The sequence below is a fragment of the Nerophis lumbriciformis genome, linkage group LG17, assembly GCF_033978685.3.
Source record: "Nerophis lumbriciformis linkage group LG17, RoL_Nlum_v2.1, whole genome shotgun sequence".
In the NCBI taxonomy this organism is placed as follows: domain Eukaryota; kingdom Metazoa; phylum Chordata; class Actinopteri; order Syngnathiformes; family Syngnathidae; genus Nerophis; species Nerophis lumbriciformis.
The window spans coordinates 21,150,078-21,172,493 of NC_084564.2; the positions used below are offsets into that span (position 1 = coordinate 21,150,078).

The 22,416-nt window shown below is 39.7% G+C and overlaps 1 long non-coding RNA gene across 1 annotated transcript in view; it reads right to left on the reverse strand.

Annotated features, from left to right (window-relative positions):
* Positions 1-8,800, reverse strand: part of LOC133614604 (uncharacterized) — a 230,264-nt gene extending 221,464 nt beyond the window's left edge. The window contains exon 1 of the long non-coding RNA XR_009816600.1: positions 8,551-8,800. This is a non-coding gene — a long non-coding RNA (uncharacterized lncRNA). The remainder of the gene's footprint in view (positions 1-8,550) is intronic.
* Positions 8,801-22,416: the final 13,616 nt, after the last annotated feature.

Below are 22,416 nucleotides of genomic sequence, written 5' to 3' on the forward strand. Positions count from 1 at the left end.
CCTAAAGATGACAGTCAAGCTTTACCATTGGACTGTGGAGAACTGGGACAACAGAGACTCTTACCAGGAGGACTTTGAGTTGGATGCGCAGACGCGGTACCGTGAGTACGCATGCAGCTGCGGCTTCCATACATTTGATCGCTTGCCCGTACGTGCGTGCCGCTATGTGCATGTCACGTACGTAACTTTGGGGAAATATATGTGCTGTATGAACTTTGGGGAGGTGAAAGGTACTTTGGGCTGTGGGATTGAGTGTGTTGTGCAGGTGTTTGAGTTGTATTGGCGGGTTATATGGACGGGAGGGGGGAGGTGTTTGTTATGCGAGATTAATTTGTGGCATATTAAATATAAGCCTGGTTGTGTTGTGGCTAACAGAGTATATATATGTCTTGTGTTTATTTACTGTTTTAGTCATTCCCAGCTGAATCGCTCCCACTACCCTCTAGTTCTTCACTCTCACTTTCCTCATCCACAAATCTTTCATCGTCGCTCAAATTAATGGGGAAATCGTCACTTTCTAGGTCCGAATCGCTCTCGCTGCTGGTGGCCATGATTGTAAACAATGAGCAGATGTGAGGAGCTCCACAACCTGTGACGTCACGCTACTCGTCTGCTACTTCCGGTACAGGCAAGGCTTTTTTATCAGCGACCAAAAGTTGCGAACTTTATCGTCGATGTTCTCTACTAAATCCTTTCAGCAAAAATATGGCAATATCGCGAAATGATCAAGTATGACACATAGAATGGACCTGCTATCCCCGTTTAAATAAGAAAGTCGCATTTCAGTAGGCCTTTAAAGCTTCTGTGAAAGGACTGCAGTCTACCTTGTCTGTATGCACATGTGTCATGTGAGCAAGTTTTAATGTTGTAAATGTGATGTTTTATGTGTTTACTGTTTTTAATGTAACCTTGCTGCTGCCCTCTTGGCCAGGTCTCCCTTGGAAAAGAGATCTTTGATCTCAATGGGATTTTTACCTGGTTAAATAAAGGCTAAATAAATAACATTTATTAGGACCATTGGACTTAAGTGGTTCCACTTGCTTCTTTTTGGTAGCTAAAAATATATCTACACTCTTTCTATATATTTGTATATAAATTATGAAGCTTTAGGTGGGTATATAAGCAAATGACCAGCCAGCTGTAGACCAATAAGTGAAGGCTAAGTCTGATCCTGTGTGTGCTGCTGCAAGGACTCAGCTGCAAAAAAGGTCTTTAATTAGGAATGGATGACCTCTTTTGGGACCAATTGAAGGACTAGAATGTACTCACACTTTTGCCTTACAAACTTTCATGCAATCTATTTATCATCGGTTATCTGCGAGCTTTTCTTGAGCCTACATTTGTCACCAAGGAGATACATTCGTAAGCCTCTGGTCATTTCAGGCAGCGTTCAGAATGATTTGTGCAGTCTGGAAAAAACCTTCGACGGATACATTCTGTTCATGTCTTTTTTTTTTTTTTTAAGTGCTTACATACCCACTGGGCCGATGTGAAGGAGCTGTCAGCCATCAGCTGAGTGACAGAACCATCAGGGAAACGTCATGCGATTTGACGAGCTTATTGCTCCTCGTATGGGGATCGGAGTGGGGACTTAAACACTTTGAATGTGGAATAACTGAAGGGTAGGGGAAGGTGTTTCCAGCTCTATGCAATGCAAAATCCATTCATAGCGTTAAAAGGGAACTTTAGGAATTTCGCCTATCGTTCACAATCATTATGAAAGACATGACGACGGTGGGCAAAATTCCCAAAAAAGCACAGTACCCCTTTAAGATTAGCATGTGAATGACTTTATGACGCCGATAAAGCCCTATCACACAACTCTCTCCATAAAACAAGATAGTTAATTCACATATTAGCCAAGACTGCACAGAGTTCCAGCTATAAATGATTTAAATGCATGCCTACTTGTACCTCAACTTTAGAGAAGTTTAACACAACGGCAAGTAAACAAAATGCAGTTCGTGATCTGTGTGGGCTGCTTCTCTCCGTCTTTCCGTGGGCGGAAATGCTAAGAGGCCCTTGTTTAATTTCACATTTAAAGCAGAAGCTGCCCAGTACAGAAAACACACCTTTTCTCCAAGTTCCAGATATAAACCAAGCAATGCATGTTTGTCATCTGTAAGAGATTTCAAATGCAAAACACTCAACAGGAACATAAACTGCTGTGCTGTGGAGAGGATATCCTCAGCTTTGTGTTTGGTTGAAGTTTTTCTAATGAAAAAGATGTGTCTTCATAGAATGGCTTCCATACCAACCAGCACAAGACGTTATAAGACTAACTGTATCTAGTTAAAGGGACTGGAGGAGATGTGGACGAAGAGACGGGGCTGCGGAGCTGGCGCTGGGCGCCGGGACGGACAAGCTTCACAGTGTCTTGGCTGAATGAGCAGGTATCGGACACCTTAGACGTATCCTCACTCATCCATGCGGACTGGACACCGGCCGAGAGTTGGTGGGCGGCCGAGGGTGGAGTTGGCTCTCTTGGTTGCTTTGTTGGGTCTGCTCCTAACTCTGGCCATGGTACGCCCCCCCCCCAGCAGACGATGGCGTGGAGCACCGCAGAGGCCACCACAGTGTATATGTTTTTATTTTGTTGTTTTACGTTTGTGGCTGTGTGTAGAAGTGGCTGGTTGCATCAGCTCTGCTCTTTTAATGTCCTTTGTGTTCTTTGATGTTTCCCTCTTACACACGTTTGTGTGTTATGGTTTTTTTTCCCCTTGGCCTGAGTCTGGAATTTGCCAAATGCCAAAACCAGAAAGGTGTTGTTTTCATGTCAAATGTTAATATAAATGCCATAATAGTGCTGGGCGACATAATACTCGATATATCGCGGGTTTGTCTCTGTGCGATATAGAAAATGACTATATCGTGATATTCGAGTATACGTTCTCATGCAGTTGCTTTTAGCTGCGGGCATTACACTACAGGCTTGTATCACTCTTTGTTGTATCTGCTTCTCACAGAGGCGTAAAACAAGCGCACCATCTTACATACGTCACATACGTATACGCCCTCGCGGAGCAGAGAGGTAGCGGCATGGGTAACGTTAGCTGTGGTGCGAGTGGTAATACGAGAGAAAGAAGGTGCGAATCTGGTGACAAATGAAGGAAGAATTAATTCCCAAGAAAAACAGCAGGGGGTCTATTGTCTGGCGGTGGTTTGGCTTCAAGCGGGAATATGTCGAACAGACAACCGAGTGTGTGGCAAAAGCGTTGCTACAAAAAGTAGCATTACTGCTAATATGTAGCATCATTTGAAAAGTCACCCACTAGAGACTGAAGAATGTTTGATACTCTGCATGTCAACATCTCCGTTCGGTGCCACACCAACAAAATGCTGAGGCAACCATTTCCACATCATCCCCGTATGAAAAAAATAGTCAACAACAGAAGGACATACACATAGCGAAGGACATACACTATTTGATTTCCTATTATGCAGCTCATTTTTATTTGACACTTATTGAAATATCTTGTGTGACATCATGCACAAAAGTGCACTTTATCTGTTTTTAACTATTGTAGTGGTGTTCTGTACAAAAAGTGCACTTTAATTCAGTGTTGTTTTGATATGTCATCTTAGTGACATCATGCACAAAAGTGCACTAACAGCTTGTTTTAAAATGTCTCTGACAATCTTGCACTTTCTGTTTGGAAATAACATGAATGTTTGTGCCACTGCTTAATAACTGTTTAATAAATACAGTTTTGGTCAATTGACTTACCGTACTTAAGTCACAGTTTTTTTCATAGTTTGGCCGGGCTCCAGTGCGACTTATATAAGTTTTTTTCCTTCTTTATTATGCATTTTCGGCAGGTGCGACTTATACTCCGGTGCGACTTATACTCCGAAAAATACGGTAGTTGTGATTTCCCTCTCAGCATGAAAGTTTAAAATGAGCATATATTAATACAGTATGAACAAGAATGTGTTAATGTAGACACATAAAATCATCATACTGGTGTGATTATATGCATCAAGTGTTCATTCAAGGCTAAGGCAAAATATCGAGATATATATCGTGTATCGCAATATGGCCTAAAAATAAAGAGATATTAAAAAACGGCCATATCGCCCAGCCCTATGCCATAATAGCATTTAGAAATATAAAAAGGTAAGTATAGCTATAAAAATCTTGTAATTGTGAATCTCTGGTTGAAATGTTCAAAACAGTAGAAAAACAGTAAGTACTAGATCAGGGGTCGGCAACCCAAAATGTTGAAAGAGCCATATTTGACCAAAAATACAAAAACAAATCTGTCTGGAGCCGCAAAAAATTAAAAGCCATATTACATACAGATAGTGTGTCATGAGATATAAATTGAATTAAGAAGACTTAAAGGAAACTAAATGAGCTCAAATATATCTACAAATGAGGCATAATGATGCAATATGTACATATAGCTAGCCTAAATAGCATGTTAGCATCGATTAGCTTGCAGTGACCAAATATGTCCGATTAGCACTCCACACAAGTCAATAACATCAACAAAACTCACCTTTGTGCATTCATGCACAACCTTAAAAGTTTGGTGGACAAAATGAGACAGAAAAAGAAGTGGCATAAAACACGTCCTAGAACGTCGGAGAAAGTTATACATGTAAACAAACTAAGGTGAGTTCAAGGACTGCCAAAATTAGTAGGACAAAACGGCGCTCGCCAAATACTCGAATTAGTGAAGCTGACAGTGTGCTTTATAACAATTAGGGAGGTTTGTGTCATGTTTGTCCTCCTACAGAAACCATATTAAAACAAAAATTTTTTTTTTTTCCTCTCATCTTTTTCCATTTTTCATACATTTTTTGAAAAGCTCCAGAGAGCCACTAGGGCGGCGCTAAAGAGCCGCATGCGGCTCTAGAGCCGCGGGTTGCAGACCCCTGTACTAGATAGTCCACCTCCTTTGTATAAAACAAAAACAAAAAATTTGTATGACACAGAAAATACTCTGCAACTTCCAAAAGGGACAAGCGGTAGAAAATGGATGGATATTTTCATTCAAGACCATTATTTAAACCAAAAATACAATTTCAGCTGTTACTTTTCTGGCTTCGTGAATAATTCCTATATTGTTTTACTAAATACTAGTGAGTAATGACTTAGGCCTAGGTCAGACCTGGGCATTCTGCGGCCCGCGGCCCACATCTGGCCCTTTGTACGTCCCTGACCGGCCCGCGTGAGGCCAATCATAAATTTACAAAATACATTTAAAAAAGTATCTATCTCGAGTGTGCAATACAACGGTGCTGCTTTTGTTTTGAAAAGCGTTATTTGTATTACTTCCATGTGGACGTATGCTCGTGCGCGATTGTGAGTGAATGTGAACAGCGGCAATCACAAATTACAAAATAAATTTAAAAAAACATCTATGTCGTGCGTGCAATACAACTGTGCTGCTTTTATTTTGAAAAGTGTTATTTATGGGCGTATGTCCGTGTGTAACCTGTGAGTGAAGGTGCACAGCGACAAGTGATGCCCGGTTATCCCCGAGACGCTAAAAAAAGAAAAGTTGATGACGAATGCCATGTTTTCAACAAGACATGGACTGCCAAGTATTTCTTTACAGAAATTAAAGGTAAAGCCGTGTGCTTTATTTGTGGTACACAGGTTGCTGTGTTTAAAGAATATAGTGTAACGACCTGCTGAAGTTGATGTTGTGTTCTTGAGTTGCGGAAATGAGGAGTGAGGATAGACGTGCGCGTGGAAGGAACGAGATAAGTTGAGCTGTGTTAGTATAGGTTGCTCAATAAAAGTTTAAAAAGAGCGTCAGACTTGGTGTGCACTTCTTCTGGACGCTACAATTGGTGTCAGAAGTAAAACTTTGCGCATATTGCGCTGCTTGTGTTAGGGATGTCCCGATCCAGGTTTTTACACTTCCGATCCGATACCGATATTGTTTTTGCATTTCCGATCCGATACCGATACTGACCGATACCGATACTGACCGATACTGGCCTATCCGAGCATGTATTAAAGTTTAAAGTTATTTAGCCTACTTAGTTGTCAGAATCATGTTGAAAAGGGTTTTAGTACTCTTGATAACAACTAGCCAGCTGAATTAGGGGAGTTTGGATAATACACAATGGTTGGTCAATGGTAACAAGAAACTGACCTGTTTATTCAAGGATAAACACAAAATAGACAAAATTATACATGACAAACAGAAATGGCATCATTGAACTAGGGCTGGGCGATATGGCCTTTTTTTAATATTGCGATATTTTAAGGCCATATTGCGATACACAATATATATCTCGATATTTTGCCTTAGCCTTGAATGAACACTTGATGCATATAATCACAGCAGTATGATGATTCTATGTGTTTTGATTGATTGATTGAGACTTTTATTAGTAGGTTGCACAGTGAAGTACATATTCCGTACAATTGACCACTAAATGGTAACACCCGAATAAGTTTTTCAACTTGTTTAAGTCGGGGTCCCCTTAAATTGATTCATGATACAGATATATACTATCAGATATATACTATCATCATAATACAGTCATCACACAAGATAATCACATTGAATTATTTACATTATTTATAATCCAGGGTGTGGAGGGGGGGCGCCGGATGTAAGTGTCAAAAAGACAGCCAAAAGAGTTTGATATGAGAATAAATCTAAAGTTAAAATATACGGTAGAAATGCATCCATTTGCAGGAAATGTAGTCTTGATTTTCAACATTTTCTTTCAAGGCCTGCATGTCTACATTAAAACATTCTTCTTCATACTGCATTAATATATGCTACTTTTAAACTTTCATGCAGAGAAGGAAATCACAACTAAAAAAATCACTAATTTTTTCATACGGTGTTGATGTGGAAATTTTTTGCCTCGGCATTTTGATGGTGTGGGCGTGTGGCACCGAATGGAGATAAGCGTCTCGACAGACGTCACAATATTTGAACAATGACGAAAACTTTTTTCTCTGTCGTGTCCGTGTGTCGAAAATTGTTATGCGCTTATTTTTTTATTTGATTTTGTGCGTGGCATAGATTTGCTATGCGCAGAGGATGCTTAAACAGTGCGCAATTGCACAGGCGAGCACCTTAGAGGGAGCGTTGCTCGCACGGCTGCGCTAGCATCACAGCTAACGTTAGCCATGCTGCTACCTCTCTGCTCGGGGAGGACGTATATGTATGTGACGTATGACGTGACAGTATGTGACGTGTGTAAGAAGGTGCACTTGCTGTCTGTGAGAGGGAGACACAGGAAAGAGTGAGAAGAGCCTGTCGTGTAATGCCAGCAGCTAAAAGCAACTGCGTGAGAATTCACAGACCTGTGGATGTGTTGAAGGTGTGCTGGAAAATGCGGAACGGAAATTACGGAGCAGCAGAAAAGTGGAATGTATTATTTAAATCAGTGCGTTGGAAAACACGGACCGGAGTTTTTTTTTAAACTGGATCTGGATCGGCATTTTCCCATGCCTTGCCGATACGCAATTTTTGGCAAATATCGGCAGCCGATCCGATCCAAATATTGGATCGGGACATCCCTAGCTTGTGTGCTCAGCCTGCTACGTCGTCGGGAGGTACGTGCTACGTCATCGGGAGGTACGTGCCACGATGTTTCCTGGCGGCTTTGTCAAGATTGAACGGGAGGGGAAGGACATTGAGTGGGGACTTAAGGTGCCGGCAGCGACTGCAGATGTCTGTGTGAATCCCGGACGTGAGGAGCTCGCTGCAAAGAGAGAGAGAGAGAGGGAGGAAGGAGAGAGGCAGCGTCTACAGGTGCAGCACACGCTGCTTGGCATGGGGGAATTCCGCTCTCAATGAAGACTCCCAGGTTTGATGGCAAGGCGAACTGGGAGGCATTTCATCCCACTTCTGACACCAATTGTAGCGTCCAGAAGAAGTGCACTTTTATTTAGCAACCTATACTAACACAGCTCAACTTATCTCGTTCTTTCCACACGCACGTCTATCCTCACTCCTCATTTCCGCAACGCTTCTTCCTTCTTCGCCAATCACCTTACAGGTGTGCTACGTTCACAACAAAGAGGATGCAGGATAAAGTGACAGAAATTGACATTTTTGCATTGTATTATACATCAGGAAGTGTTGTGTAAGAAAGTGTTAAAAATAAAACCATCAAAAGCCATCTGCTTTTGTATAAAGGTAAGTTAGGTTAAATGAAAATATTCTTATTATTTATCTTACGGTATATCAAAAATAGTTTGAGCAAAATGTAATTGAAATATTGGTGTGGCCCTCCAGCAGTGCTCGGGATGCTCATGCGGCCCCCGGTAAAAAATTAATTGCCCACCCCTGGCCGAGGTTGACAAACTCAATAAAGTTAATTTCGGCCTACATGTCAGGCCTCCTGTGCTTTTCTACACAAATTAAACCACGCCACGCTATAAATTCACGATGTATAGAAATTTGATTAAAAAAAATAAACAGGACACTGCATCACATACAGTACATGTGTACAAGCAACACAAAGTCCCTGCACATAGCTAAACAATAATCGTTTACACAACTCATGCATGTATACACCAGAATAAAAATAAATCAATAAAAATAAAATATATATTTCACTCACCAAAAGTAGGGATTTTTGTATACAAAATGATCCTTGTCTCCAGCACTTGAGTCCTTACATGCAGCCATGATGGAGGCCAAATACTTCTTCTTGTGTCGCTTTATAACCAATTTATGGCGGATAATAATCTTCTAGAAGTACCACTTAACTACTTATTTGTCCACCTTCGACCACTGTGGCTTAAACATAGCTAAATTAATCGATATAAAACAATTTTAGCTGGCGTGCTGTCGTCAAGTGGACGCTGACAGCTCATCACAGGAAACACACATGACGTTATTTTACTTTTTATTGTGTTTTCAGTGTAAACATCCATAAGGCGGTGCCATAATTCCATGCTTTGACAGTGACATAAAGTTTAAACATTTTCCTCACCTACAAAAAAATATGTAGCATTTTAACAACATCGGAAAAAAAATACACAATGGGTTTAAAAAGTATAAATAAAACAAAAAAAAATTATTAAAATTAGAGTACGCTTAAACTACTATGACCATTTATATTAATAATAAAACAAAATTATATATTTTTTAAACACAATAAAAAAATATAACAGATATACATATATATTTTATATATAAAATATGTTTTTATTTTTTTATTTATTTAATTCAAATGCTAAGTTTTAATTCACTTATTTTCTTATCAATAGTAGGCAATCGCCGACGCTAAATTTGCACGTGCATAAGAAAACGGCTCTCAAACCAACATCTCACAACTAAGAATATGTTCCCGTCTTTTAAAAGACTCAATTTGTTCTCTAGAACAGTGGTCCCCAACCACCGGGCCGCGGCCCGGTAACGGTCCGTGGATCGGGCCGCACAAAAAATAAATAAATCAAATTCTTATTAAATCAACATAAAAAACATAAGACACACTTACAATTAGTGCACCTACATTATACATCAATATAGATCAATACAGTCTGCAGGGATACAGTCCGTAAGCACACATGATTGTATTATTTTTTTATGACAAAAAAAAAATTGTTTTTTTAAAATAAAAAAAAATAATAAAAAACGGTCCGTGGGGCTAATTTTCAAGCGTTGACCGGTCCGCGGTTCCGAAAAGGTTGGGAACCACTGCTCTAGAAGATGTGTGTAACCATTCATACATTTATGTGGATTTGTAACTTTTTAATGTCGTGGTACACTGCAAAAACTGAAATCTAAGTAAGATTAAATATCTCAAATAAGGGTGATATTTGCTTATTTTCTGTCTGATAAGATAATTCTTCTCACTAGGCAGATTTTATGTTAGAGTGTTTTACTTGTTTTAAGTGTTTTGGTCCTAAATGATCTCAGTAAGATGTTACAGCTTGTTGCTGAGATTTTATGACCTATATTGAGTAAAACATGCTTGAAACTAGAATATCAACTGTTGCAAAGCTGTGTCATCAACACTCACAAGTATAAAACTACTTTTTCAAAGTAATTATTTCTTATTTCAAGCATGAAATAAAAAACCATGGCTTTGACAGAAATGTGTCTCATAATTAAAACAGATGACAGCCAAATGGACTTTACTGCTTTATTTTCAATGAAACAATAGAACATAGGTACTCATATAGTAGTACAGTTGGCACAGTACACTAAACGGACAGTTAATAATTAAACATTTAACATGTGACATTTCAAACTATTTTGAACAGAAATAGTTCATGCACATTCAGATAAATTCTTCAAATTCTTATAATAAAAAAAAATTTGGCTGGGGGCCGGGCTGTGTATATATATATATATATATATATATATATATATATATATATATATATATATATATTCCTCGGGCACTAATTGACTGAAAGAGCACACACTTGTCGCGATGATGTCATGTTGTTGATGGAAAAATGCATTTTTAGACAATTTGATTTGCCTGAGCGACTAGGAGACACCGAGAGTAACAAGCGATTGCCTTGTTGCCTTTCCATTAAGAACAATAAACTAGTTTTTAGTATAAGTTTGCTGCTTTCAAGAAATGTAATGCCGAGCGCATATCATTATGTCAAGATAATGGCACTTGCATTTACTTAATTTAAAAATATTTTTCAACATATTGAGAAAAAAGGTCTCATACTTTTTTTTCTACCAAGAAAAGTGCACTTGTTATTAGTGAGAATATACTTATTTTAAGGTATTTTTGGGTTCATTGAGGTTAGCTTAATTTTACTTGTTTTGGAAAGTCTTGACAAGCCAAATTTTCTTATTCTATTGGCAGATAATTTTGCTTAGTTCAAGTAAAATACCCCTCTTTTTTTTTTTTTTCTTGTTTTTGAACACTGACTTTTGCAGTGCAACAGCGATGGTATCAACCAAAGAGCAGGTTAAAATGGTTCACTCCCTCATATTGACTGTTGTTTGCCAAAATGATGTTTGAATGTTCAGCAGGCAACATCCATGACTAAAATCGGATTGGATACAGGCTAATAAAATACAGTACAGTAAGTAATAATTACATGCATTTATTACAATGAAATAAAAAACTTACGCTATTGTGAATAATCCAGTGATACAGATTTTAAAACAGCTTTCAGTCATACGCAGGCAGATGGCAGGCACAGAATTACAGGATGTGTGAAATAAAATCCTGTCACCTTTTACATTTGCAGTCCATCATGGCTCTGAATGCATAGGAGGCATTTAGTTGGAAAATAAACATGCAAATCACGAAATAGTTAAATAGCAAACATTGCGTCGTTGGACAAACCTCGCCGTGTTGGTCGGAGTCCGTGTGCAAGGGACAGACGTGTGTTTATGTAAACATCTTTGTCCATGCTAATTAATTGGGACAGGAACCGAGGGAGAGTCCATCTCCAGCTGCTACTCCCTGCCTCCGTTCCCCAGGGTTAACGCGCTCCTTGGAGACTGTTGTGCACACACACACACACACACACACACACACACACACATGTATATATATATATATATATATATATATATATATATATATATATATATATATATATATATATATATGTATATATATATATATATATATACAGAGAGGGTGGGGGTGTCAAATGTAGCGAGAAAAAGACAGATGAAGAATAGAAGTGTAGTCCAAAGTGACATTTTGCAGCTCTTGCAGTCTACATGTGAAAACAGTCCTGCAGGTTTGTGAGAGGGAGTGCTGGTGATGAATACAAAGTTGCATCATCTTTTAGTGCACATTTCACTTTCTTATGAGGATTTTTAAGTAGCTGCCTTACAAGAGTAAAAAGAAGTTAACCGCGGTACAATAAAAGCACATAATTAGACCAAACAGCTTGCAGTGAACACCTTTAATCACATGCATCATTTTTGCTTGTGTATTATTGGCTTGAATATAAGACGTATTTTTTTGACCCCAGTGGGAATAAGCGGTAGAAAATGGATGGATGGATGGGAAAAAAAAAATCTTAAACAGGTTGTCTTATATTTGCGGTCTAGAGATTTTTTTACATGCAAACCAAACAGATAAGTCTGGAAAAGACATGCCGTCTTATATTTGTGGTCTTGGGATTTGTGCATGCAAACCAAACAGTTACAATACGTTTGGAAAAGACAGGTTGTCTTATATCCGCTGTCTAAATATGCATTAAATGCAAACCCAACAGTTAGGTCTCGAAAACTCTGGTAGTCTTATGTTTGTGGTCGAGAAATTTGGGCATACAAACCAAACGGGTAAGCCTTGAAAAGACGGGCTGTCTTATACTTTTGGTCTAGAGAGTTATGCATGCCAAGCAAACAGCTACAGTGAGTTTGGAAAAGACAGTTCGTCTTATATCCGCTGTCTTGAAATATTTACATGCAAACCATATTTGTGGTCTTGGGATTTGTGCATGCAAACCAAACAGTTACAATACGTTTGGAAAAGACAGGTTGTCTTATATCCGCTGTCTAAATATGCATTAAATGCAAACCCAACAGTTAAGTCTCGAAATCTCTGGTAGTCTTATGTTTGTCGTCGAGAAATTTGGGCATACAAACCAAACGGGTAAGCCTTGAAAAGACGGGCTGTCTTATACTTTTCGTCTAGAGAGTTATGTATGCCAAGCAAACAGCTGCAGTGAGTTTGGAAAAGACAGTTCGTCTTATATCCGCTGTCTTGAAATATTTACATGCAAACCAATCAGTCAAGTTTTGAAAGTTTGGTCGTCTTATATTTGTAATCTAGAGATTTGTACATGCAAACCAAATAGTTGAGTCCTGAAAAGACAAGCCGTATTATATTTGTGTCCTAGAGATTTATACATGCAAACCAAACAGATAAGTCTGGAAAAGACAGGCCATCTTATACTCGCGGTCTTGAGATTTGTGAATGCAAACCAAACAGTTACAATAAGTTTGGAAAAGACAGGTCGTCTTAGACCCGCTGTCTAGGAACATAGGCATTAAATGCAAACCCAAAAGCTACGTCTCGAAAAGTCAGGTCGTCTTATATTTGTGGTCTGGAAATTTGTGCATACAAACCAAACAGGTAAGCCTTGAAAAGACGGCCTGTCTTATACTTTTGGTCTAGAGAGTTATGCATGCCAACCAAACAGTTACAGTGAGTTTGGAAAAGACAGTTTGTATTATATCTGCTGTCTTGAAATATTTATATGCAAACCAATCAGTCAAGTTTCAGAAAGTCTGGTCAGCTTATATTCGTGGTCTGGAGAGTTGTGCATGCAAACCAAACAGTTAACATGAGTTTCGAAAAGACAGGCCGTCTTATATCCGCTGTCTAGAAATATATACATGCAAACCAAACAGTTAAGTCTCGAAAAGACAGTTTGTCTTATATCCGTTGTCTTCAAATATTTGCATGCAAACCAATCAGTCAAGTTTCGAAAAGTCTGGTCGTCTTATATTAGTGTACTTGCAATTTGTGCATGCAAACCAAACAGTTAAAATGAGTTTCGAAAAGTCTGGTCGTCTTATATTAGTGTACTAGCAATTTGTGCATGCAAACCAAACAGTTAAAATGAGTTTCGAAAAGACAGGTCGTCTTATATCCGCTGTCTAGAAATATATACATGCAAAACAAACAGTTAAGTCTCGAAAGGTCTGGTCATCTTATATCCGCTGTCTTGAAATATTTACATGCAAACTAATCAGTGAAGGTTAAAAAAAAGTCTGGTCGTCTTATATTCGTGTCCCAGAGATTTGTGCATGCAAACCAAACAGTTGAGTCTCGAAAAGACAAGCCATCTTATATTCATGTCCTAGAGATTTGTGCATGCAAACAAAACAATTAAAGTGAGTTTTGAAAAGACAGGTTGTTTTATATCCACTGTTTATAAATATATACATGCAAACCAATCAGTCAAGTTTCGAAAAGTCTGGTCGTCTTATATTTGTGGTCTAGAGATTTGTACATGCAAACCAAACAGTTGAGTCTCGAAAAGACAAGCCGTCTTATATTCATGTCCTAGAGATTTGTGCATGCCAACCAAACAGTTAAAGTGAGTTTGGAAAAGACAAGTCGTCTTATATCCGCTGTCTTGAAATATTTACATGCAAACCAATCAGTCAAGTTTCGAAAAGTCTGGTCGTCTTATATTCGTGGTCCCGGAGATTTGTACATGTAAACCAAACAGTTGAGTCTCGAAAAGACAAGGAGTCTTATATTCGTGTCCCGGAGATTTGTGCATGTAAACCAAACAGTTAAAGTGAGTTTCGAAAAGACAGGTCGTCTTATATCCGCTGTCTAGAAATATATACATGCAAACCAATCAGTCAAGTCTCGAAAAGGCTGGTCGTCTTATATATGAGGTCTAGTGCTTTGTACATGTAAACCAAACAGTTAAGTCTTGCAAATACAGGTTGTCTTATAATCACAATCTGGAGATTTATACATACAAACCAAGCAGTCAAAGCTCGAAAATTCTGGTCGTCTTATATTCGAGGTCTAGAGATTCGTACACGCAAACTAAGCATTTAAACGTTCGCCTTATATTTTTGTTCCAGAGGATTATGCTTGCCAACCAAACAGTCGGCGCCACACCACTCCTCCATCGAGTGACTTCCCTGAGAGCTTATCTTCCCGTCACACGTAAGACATAATAATAATAATAATAATAATAACTGGGATTTATATAGCGCTTTTCTAAGTACCCAAAGTCGCTTTACATGTAGAACCCATCATTCATTCACACCTGGTGGTGGTAAGCTACTTTCATAGCCACAGCTGCCCTGGGGTAGACTGACGGAAGCGTGGCTGCAATTTGCGCCAACGGCCCCTCCGACCACCACCTATCATTCATCATTCAGTTCACCGGTGTGAGTGGCACCGGGGGCAAAGGGTGAAGTGTCCCGCCCAAGGACACAACGGCAGCGATTTTTTTTTTTTTTTTTTTTTTTGGATGGTAAGAGGCGGGGAGCGAACCTGCAACCTTCAGGTTTCTGGCACGGTTGCTCTACCCACTACGCCATGCCGCCCCGACATACTCAGTGATGTGGAAAAATGCAGACCACAGAGATATGAAGCCGATTTTCAAGATACCGTTATCTGTCAAGCACTTCAAAAAAACTTCTAAATATTTTTTTTTCAGAAATTGGGTCTTGAAAGTTTGGGTCGTCTTATATTACAGGGCAACATCATTCTATTCACACTGGCACCTGCAATGTATGCAAGTAGTGTTATTGCATAGTAATCATGTGTTATCATCTCAACATTACTGGCACCCTTCTGTGGAGTGATTGCCTAATAAAAGACAAAATGGACAAAAGTAATAGCAACACAGATTTAGTCCCTTTGAGTACTTGAAGTGAAATGTCATATTGCAAACATTATTTCATAGATACACCACATTGCCTTTTCTAATCATGTACCTACAGGATGTACCGCCGTCGCACCACATTATGGACCCTGTGGGGAACGTATTTAAAGCGACACCCACAGGCTTTCTTTGTCAAGTGCTGTTGTTTTAAGGTTCGCTTTCAAATTCAATTAATTCATATTCCTTCTCCCTCTCCGGCTCGTGGATTAAATGCGCACAGGCAAGGTTTTGTCCTATGTTCGCAGAAGAATGGACGACTTGTTCAATTTTTTATTTTTTATTTTATTTTTTTTACCTTTGGAGCTGTGGTTGTGATCCTCCAGCTCGTCATTTTTAAAACAGAGCTGCATTGATTTAAGATGGCTCGCGTCTTTCAAGGGTCTGTGCCTTTAAGGCAGGTCTGGGCAATTATTTTTGACTCCGGGGCCACATTTAGAGAAAAAAATCGTGTCTGGGGGCCGGTATATCTATATTTTAGGAACACTAATACAAAACCTCACAATAATGTCTGATTGAATGCTAAAAAAGTTATGACTGACCGCCTTAAAAAACGTAATGGAATTGCATTTTTTCTATGAACGATAAAACACTGAATATTGACAAAATGTGAACGTCACACCCCCTTTCGATCGACATATTTTACAATCAAGTGAAACGTAACAAAAATGCAACAAACAGTGAAATATGAACGCAAAGGGTACACAATAAACCCACCGACAATCTGATACATCTGATATATCACTAAGCTTTAGAACTTTGTTGTGAAAATCTCTTTCCGCGTCAGTGGAAACGCTTCCCGCCCACACTGCTTGGTGCCTCGTCTGAGCTGCTGTGAAGTAGATGACCATAGTAACTATTTAGATGACCATAGTAACAATTAGATGACCATAGTAACTAATTAGATTACCAACTGGTATATCATCCATAAGCACAGATTCCAACCATTGAAATACTTAGTATAGTTCAAGACTTATGGTCATTAGAAAACATCACTGCACATAATACACTTTCCATCTTAAAGATCTAAAAAAATCTATTTGGGAATGTCCATCGGGCCAGATTGAGAAGCTTAACGGGCCGCATGTGGCCCCCGGGCCTTAATTTGCCCAGGTGTGCTTTAAGGGGAGCACGAGCCAAACAAAAAAAAAAGCGTCGTGTGTGTGTGATGAGCGCCATTGCTTTTTGAAGACGGCGTCATCTATCACGGCCATTTGCCAGCTGAAGGACCAATTATCGGGCCATTTTGGAAGGATCCGGGATTTCCCTTCAGTACAGCGAGAGGCTCGCTTCTGTGTGTCTAACAATAAATAACAAAAACAATGTTTGATTCCCTTTAAAGTTGTGTTATTCGGAATAAGCAAGAAGAAATGTGCTTGGAATTCAAAAAGGTGAATGAGAGACTTCTACTACTTCGCAGAACTGCCTTTTGCTTTTTCTTCAGCATTTTCGTGACGCATAAAGAAAGGTAGCAACATTGATAAATGTGATGATAACCATAGAACCAAAAAAAATGCTATCGTCACCTCCCCCCATGTCGGCAAAACAAGGTATCTCCCTGCTTGGCACTCAGCATCAAGGGTTGGAACTGGGGGTTAAATCACCAAAAATTATTCCCGGGCGCGGCCACCGCTGCTGCTCACTGCTCCCCTCACCTCCCAGGGGGTGATCAAGGGTGATGGGTCGAATGCAGGGAATAATTTCGCCACACCTAGTGTGTGTGTGACAATCATTGGTACTTTAACTTAACTTTACTACCAGGCACTACCGAGCCAGTCCTATGTGATACAAATGACCATAGGAAGGGGAGAAAAAAAACTTATAGCCATAGCACACATAAACATGTGTGAAAGAGGGAAACATCAAAGAACGGAAAGGACATTAAAGACATTAAAAGAGCAGAGCTGATGCAACCAGCCACTTCTACACACATCCAATCAATTTTCTACCGCTTGTACCTACACACAGCCACAAAAGTAAAACAACAAAAAAATAAAAATAAAAAAACAAACTGTGGTGGCCTCTGCGGTGTTCCACGCCATTGTCTGCTGGGGTGGGGGCAGCATGGACAGAGACAGGAGCAGACCCAACAAAGCAACCAAGAGAGCCGACTCCACCCTCGGCCACCCACCCAACTTTCGGCCAGTGTCCAGTCTGCATGATTGAGGGCCCAGGCTTGGACTGAATTTTTACCTGTTTCTTGTAAGGGGCGCCGGAAGTTGGCAGACCCGTCAGCGATCCTGTTCTGTCTCCCTGTAATGTATGATCCTGTTCTGTCTCCCTGTAATGTTTGATCCTGTTCTGTCTCCCTATAATGTTTGACCCTGTTCTGTCTCCCTGTAATGTTTGATCCTGTTCTGTCTCCCTGTAATGTTTGATCCTGTTCTGTCTCCCTGTAATGTTTGTCTTGAATGGGATTGTGATGAAAATGTTAATTTCTCCTCAGGGATTATCTAAGTATTTCTGATTCTGATAAGAAAGAAGTGAAAGCATGATGATAATTGTAGAAACTGAAAGTTAACTCCTGGTGCCTCTCTCACTGCACGGTACCCACTTGGTTCACTTCTTGATGCCTTTTACTTGCAAAATCAGGTATAATTTCGAGTAGCTATTTAGAGTACCTGGTACAGCCGGGGTTCTAAGTACGCCTGTCAAAAGTCGCGTTACTTCGATACCAACACACAAAAAATATATCGATACTTGCTTTTGTCAGTATCAATGCCAGTATCCTCGACGTGCTTTTAAAAAAATGATCCAGTGTTTCCATATACTTATTTACACGTGGATGCATGTCACCAATGCGGATTTAGCGCTTCTGGTTCACCCACGCTCGTAAAGAAATGATAATGGAAGTGTGGCAGCACAGCATAACTAAAGGTGTGGCCTTACTGCGCTTCACAACACACCTCCATTTTATATTTAGCAAGTAGCAGTACAGTAGGAAGGAGATTCATATGGTCGCGGTTTACCTGACACATGAAATGTGACAAATTGGGGGGTGCACTATCCACTTTAGCCACCAGATGGCAGTAGAAAGTTGAATATCTTAAAATGTGTTTTGTGGCAATTCCAACTTTGACCACAGCACCAGTTGCTATGTAGCGCGGCGCATTCCATCATTTTCAGCAGACTGCATTGCAAAACGATTGACCGCCCCTCTTCCTCTCACGCGAGATCCACCCAGGAATAGGGCCATATCCCTTCTACAGAGTGCATATTGAACGTGAAAGAAAAGCTGTATTGTGTATTTATTCGGTAATCAAATACAAATGACAGCAAAGATCCGCCACCACAAGCCCACCCTTAGAAGTGTGAAACCCGACCTTCATCCCTCCAAAAATACATAATAAAGATTTAAAACATCTAATTAAAAAAATAAAATAATGGAATTAAATAAAACATATACAGTTTTTTTCCCCCTTATCGTGATTTCAAATAAGTATCAAGAATCGTGGAAATGACCAGGTATCAGTATGGACTACGGAAATGTAGGTATCCTGGCATAATGTAAACAGCGCTTAGTTCCTCATTAGTCGAGATTTTGGAATGCAAGGCCAAAAATGACTACAAGAAGCAAAATGCTTACAGTACAGTACAGTAGGAAGGGGATACTTATGCCCCCATTTGAGGCGGTTTACCTGACACATGACATGTGCACTATCCACTTTAACCACTCACTAGAGTGTTGAATATCTTAAAATGTCTTTTGTGGCAATTCCAACTTTGACCACAGCGTCAGTTGCTATGTAGAGCGGCGCTTTCCATCATTTTCAGCAGACTGCATTGCAAAACGATTGACCACCCCCTCTTCCTCTCACGCGAGATCCACCCAGGAATGGGGCCATATCCCTTCCCTAGAGTGCATATTGAACGTGAAAGAAAAGCTGTATTGTGTATTTATTCGGTAATCAAATACAAGTGACAGCAAAGATCTGCCACCACAAGCCCACCCTTAGAAGTGTGAAACCCGACCTTTATCCCTCCTAAAATACATAATATAAAAAAAGATTTAAAACATCTAATTAAAAAAATAAAATACTGGAATTAAATAAAAAATATATTATTTAGGTGGCGACTTGTCCAGGGTGTACCCCGCCTACCGCCCGAATGCAGCCGAGATAGGCTCCCATGACCCCAAATGGGATAAGCGGTAGAAAATGGATGGATGGAATATATTATTTTCTAAAGAAGAAAAAATAACTGTTTTCAAAAAAGTAGTGAATTTAAAAGTACATGAGGTCAGTTTTTTCCCCCTTATCGTGATTTCAAATAAGTATCAAGAATCGTGGAAATGACCAGGTATCAGTATGGACTACTGTAATGTAGGTATCCTGGCATAATGTCAACAGTGCTTAGTTCCTCATTAGTCGAGATTTTGGAATGCAAGGCCAAAAATGACTACAAGAAGCAACATGCTTACAGTACAGTACAGTAGGAAGGGGATTCTTATGGTCGCGGATTACCTGACACGTGAAATGTGACAAATTGGGGGGTGCACTATCCACTTTAGCCACCAGATGGCAGTAGAAAGTTGAATATCTTAAAATGTGTTTTGTGGCGATTCCAACTTTGACCACAGCGCCAGTTGCTATGTAGCGCGGCGCATTCCATCATTTCCAGCAGACTGCATTGCAAAACGATTAACCGCCCCCTCTTCCTCTCACGCGAGATCCACCCAGGAATGGGGCCATATCCCTTCCCTAGAGTGCATATTGAACGTGAAAGAAAAGCTGTATTGTGTATTTATTCGGTAATCAAAAACAAGTGACAGCAAAGATCCGCCACCACAAGCCCACCCGTAGAAGTGTGAAACCTGACCTTCATCACTCCAAAAATAGAGCAAAAATACATAATAACTATTCAAAACATCTAATTAAAAATGTTTAATACAAAATATATTATTTCCTAAAGAAGAAAAAATAGCAGTTTGTAAAAAAGTAGTGAATTTAAAAGTACATGAGATCAGTTTTTTCCCCCTTATCATGATTTCAAATAAGTATCAAGAATCGTGTAAATGATCAGGTATCAGTATAGACTACTGAAATTCAGGTATCCTGGCATAATGTAAACAGTGCTTAGTTCCTCATTAGTCGAGATTTTGGAATGCAAGGCCAAAAATGACTACAAAAAGCAACATGCTTACAGTACAGTACAGTAGGAAGGGGATTCTTATGGCCCCATTCGAGGCAGTTTACCTGACACATGACACGTGCACTATCCACTTTAACAACTCACTAGAGTGTTGAATATCTTAAAATGTGTTTTGTGGCAATTCCAACTTTGACCACGGCGTCAGTTGCTGTGTAGCGTGGCGCTTTCCATCATTTTCAGCAGACTGCATTGCAAAATGATTAACCTTCCCTCTTCCTCTCACGCGAGATCCACCCAGGAATGGGGCCATATCCCTTCCCTAGAGTGCATATTGAACGTGAAAGAAAAGCTGTATTGTGTATTTATTCGGTAATCAAATACAAGTGACAGCAAAGATCCGCCACCACAAGCCCACCCTTAGAAGTGTGAAACCCGACCTTCATCCCTCCAAAAATACATAATAAAGATTTAAAACATCTAATTAAAAAAATAAAATAATGGAATTAAATAAAACATATACAGTTTTTTCCCCCTTATCGTGATTTCAAATAAGTATCAAAAATCGTGGAAAAGACCAGGTATCAGTATGGACTACGGAAATGTAGGTATCCTGGCATAATGTAAACAGCGCTTAGTTCCTCATTAGTCGAGATTTTGGAATGCAAGGCCAAAAATGACTACAAGAAGCAAAATGCTTACAGTACAGTACAATACAGTAGGAAGGGGATACTTATGGCCCCATTTGAGGCGGTTTACCTGACACAAGACACGTGCACAATCCACTTAAACCGCCAGACTGCACTAGAGTGTTGAATATCTTAAAATGTGTTTTGTGGCAATTCCAACTTTGACCACAGCGCCAGTTGCTATGTAGCGCGGCACTATCCATCATTTTCAGCAGACTGCATTGCAAAACGATTAACGGCCCCCTCTTCCTCTCACGCAAGATCCACCCAGGAATGGGGCCATATCCCTTCCCTAGAGTACATATTGAACGTGAAACAAAGGCTGTATTGTGTATTTATTCGGTAATCAAATACAAGTGACAGCAAAGATCCGCCACCACAAGCCCACCCTTAGAAGTGTGAAACCCGACCTTCATCCCTCCAAAAATACATAATAAAGATTTAAAACATCTAATTAAAAAAATAAAATAATGGAATTAAATAAAACATATACAGTTTTTTCCCCCCTTATCGTGATTTCAAATAAGTATCAAGAATCGTGGAAATGACCAGGTATCAGTATGGACTACGGAAATGTAGGTATCCTGGCATAATGTAAAATTTAAAACATCTAATTAAAAAAAATTAATACAAAATATATTATTTTCTAAAGAAGAAAAAATAACAGCTTTCAAAAAAGTAGTGAATTTAAAAGTACATGAGGTCAGTTTTTCCCCCCTTATCGTGATTTCAAATAAGCATCAAGAATCGTGGAAATGACCAGGTGCTACTGAAATGTAGGTATCCTGGCATAATGCGCTTAGTTCGTCATTAGTCGAGATTTTGGAATGCAAGGCCAAAAATGACTACAAGAAGCAACATGCTTACAGTACAGTACAGTAGGAAGGGGATTCTTATGGCCCCATTCGAGGCGGTTTACCTGACACATGACACGTGCACTATCCACTTTAACCACTCACTAGAGTGTTGAATATCTTAAAATGTGTTTTGTGGCAATTCCAACTTTGACCACGGCATCAGTTGCTGTGTAGCGTGGCGCTTTCCATCATTTTCAGCAGACTGCATTGCAAAATAATGGACCGCCCCCTCTTCCTCTCACTGATTCTATTTGCGTTAAATCCGAGGGGAGAATTGTTACTGGAGGTCGATGCTTCCTGTACGCATAAAAATCTACCGATGGATTCCAGTCAACACGCTGACAAGCGGAGGTTTTCTTTTTGCGAAAAAGAGTCATTGAAAGGCAGATAAAAGCAGCCTGTATTGTGTTGGATAGTCATTATTCAAAGCTCAGCGCTCCAAGCAGACGAGGAGGAAGAGAGCTGCGTGGGAGGATATTAGCGCAGGTTG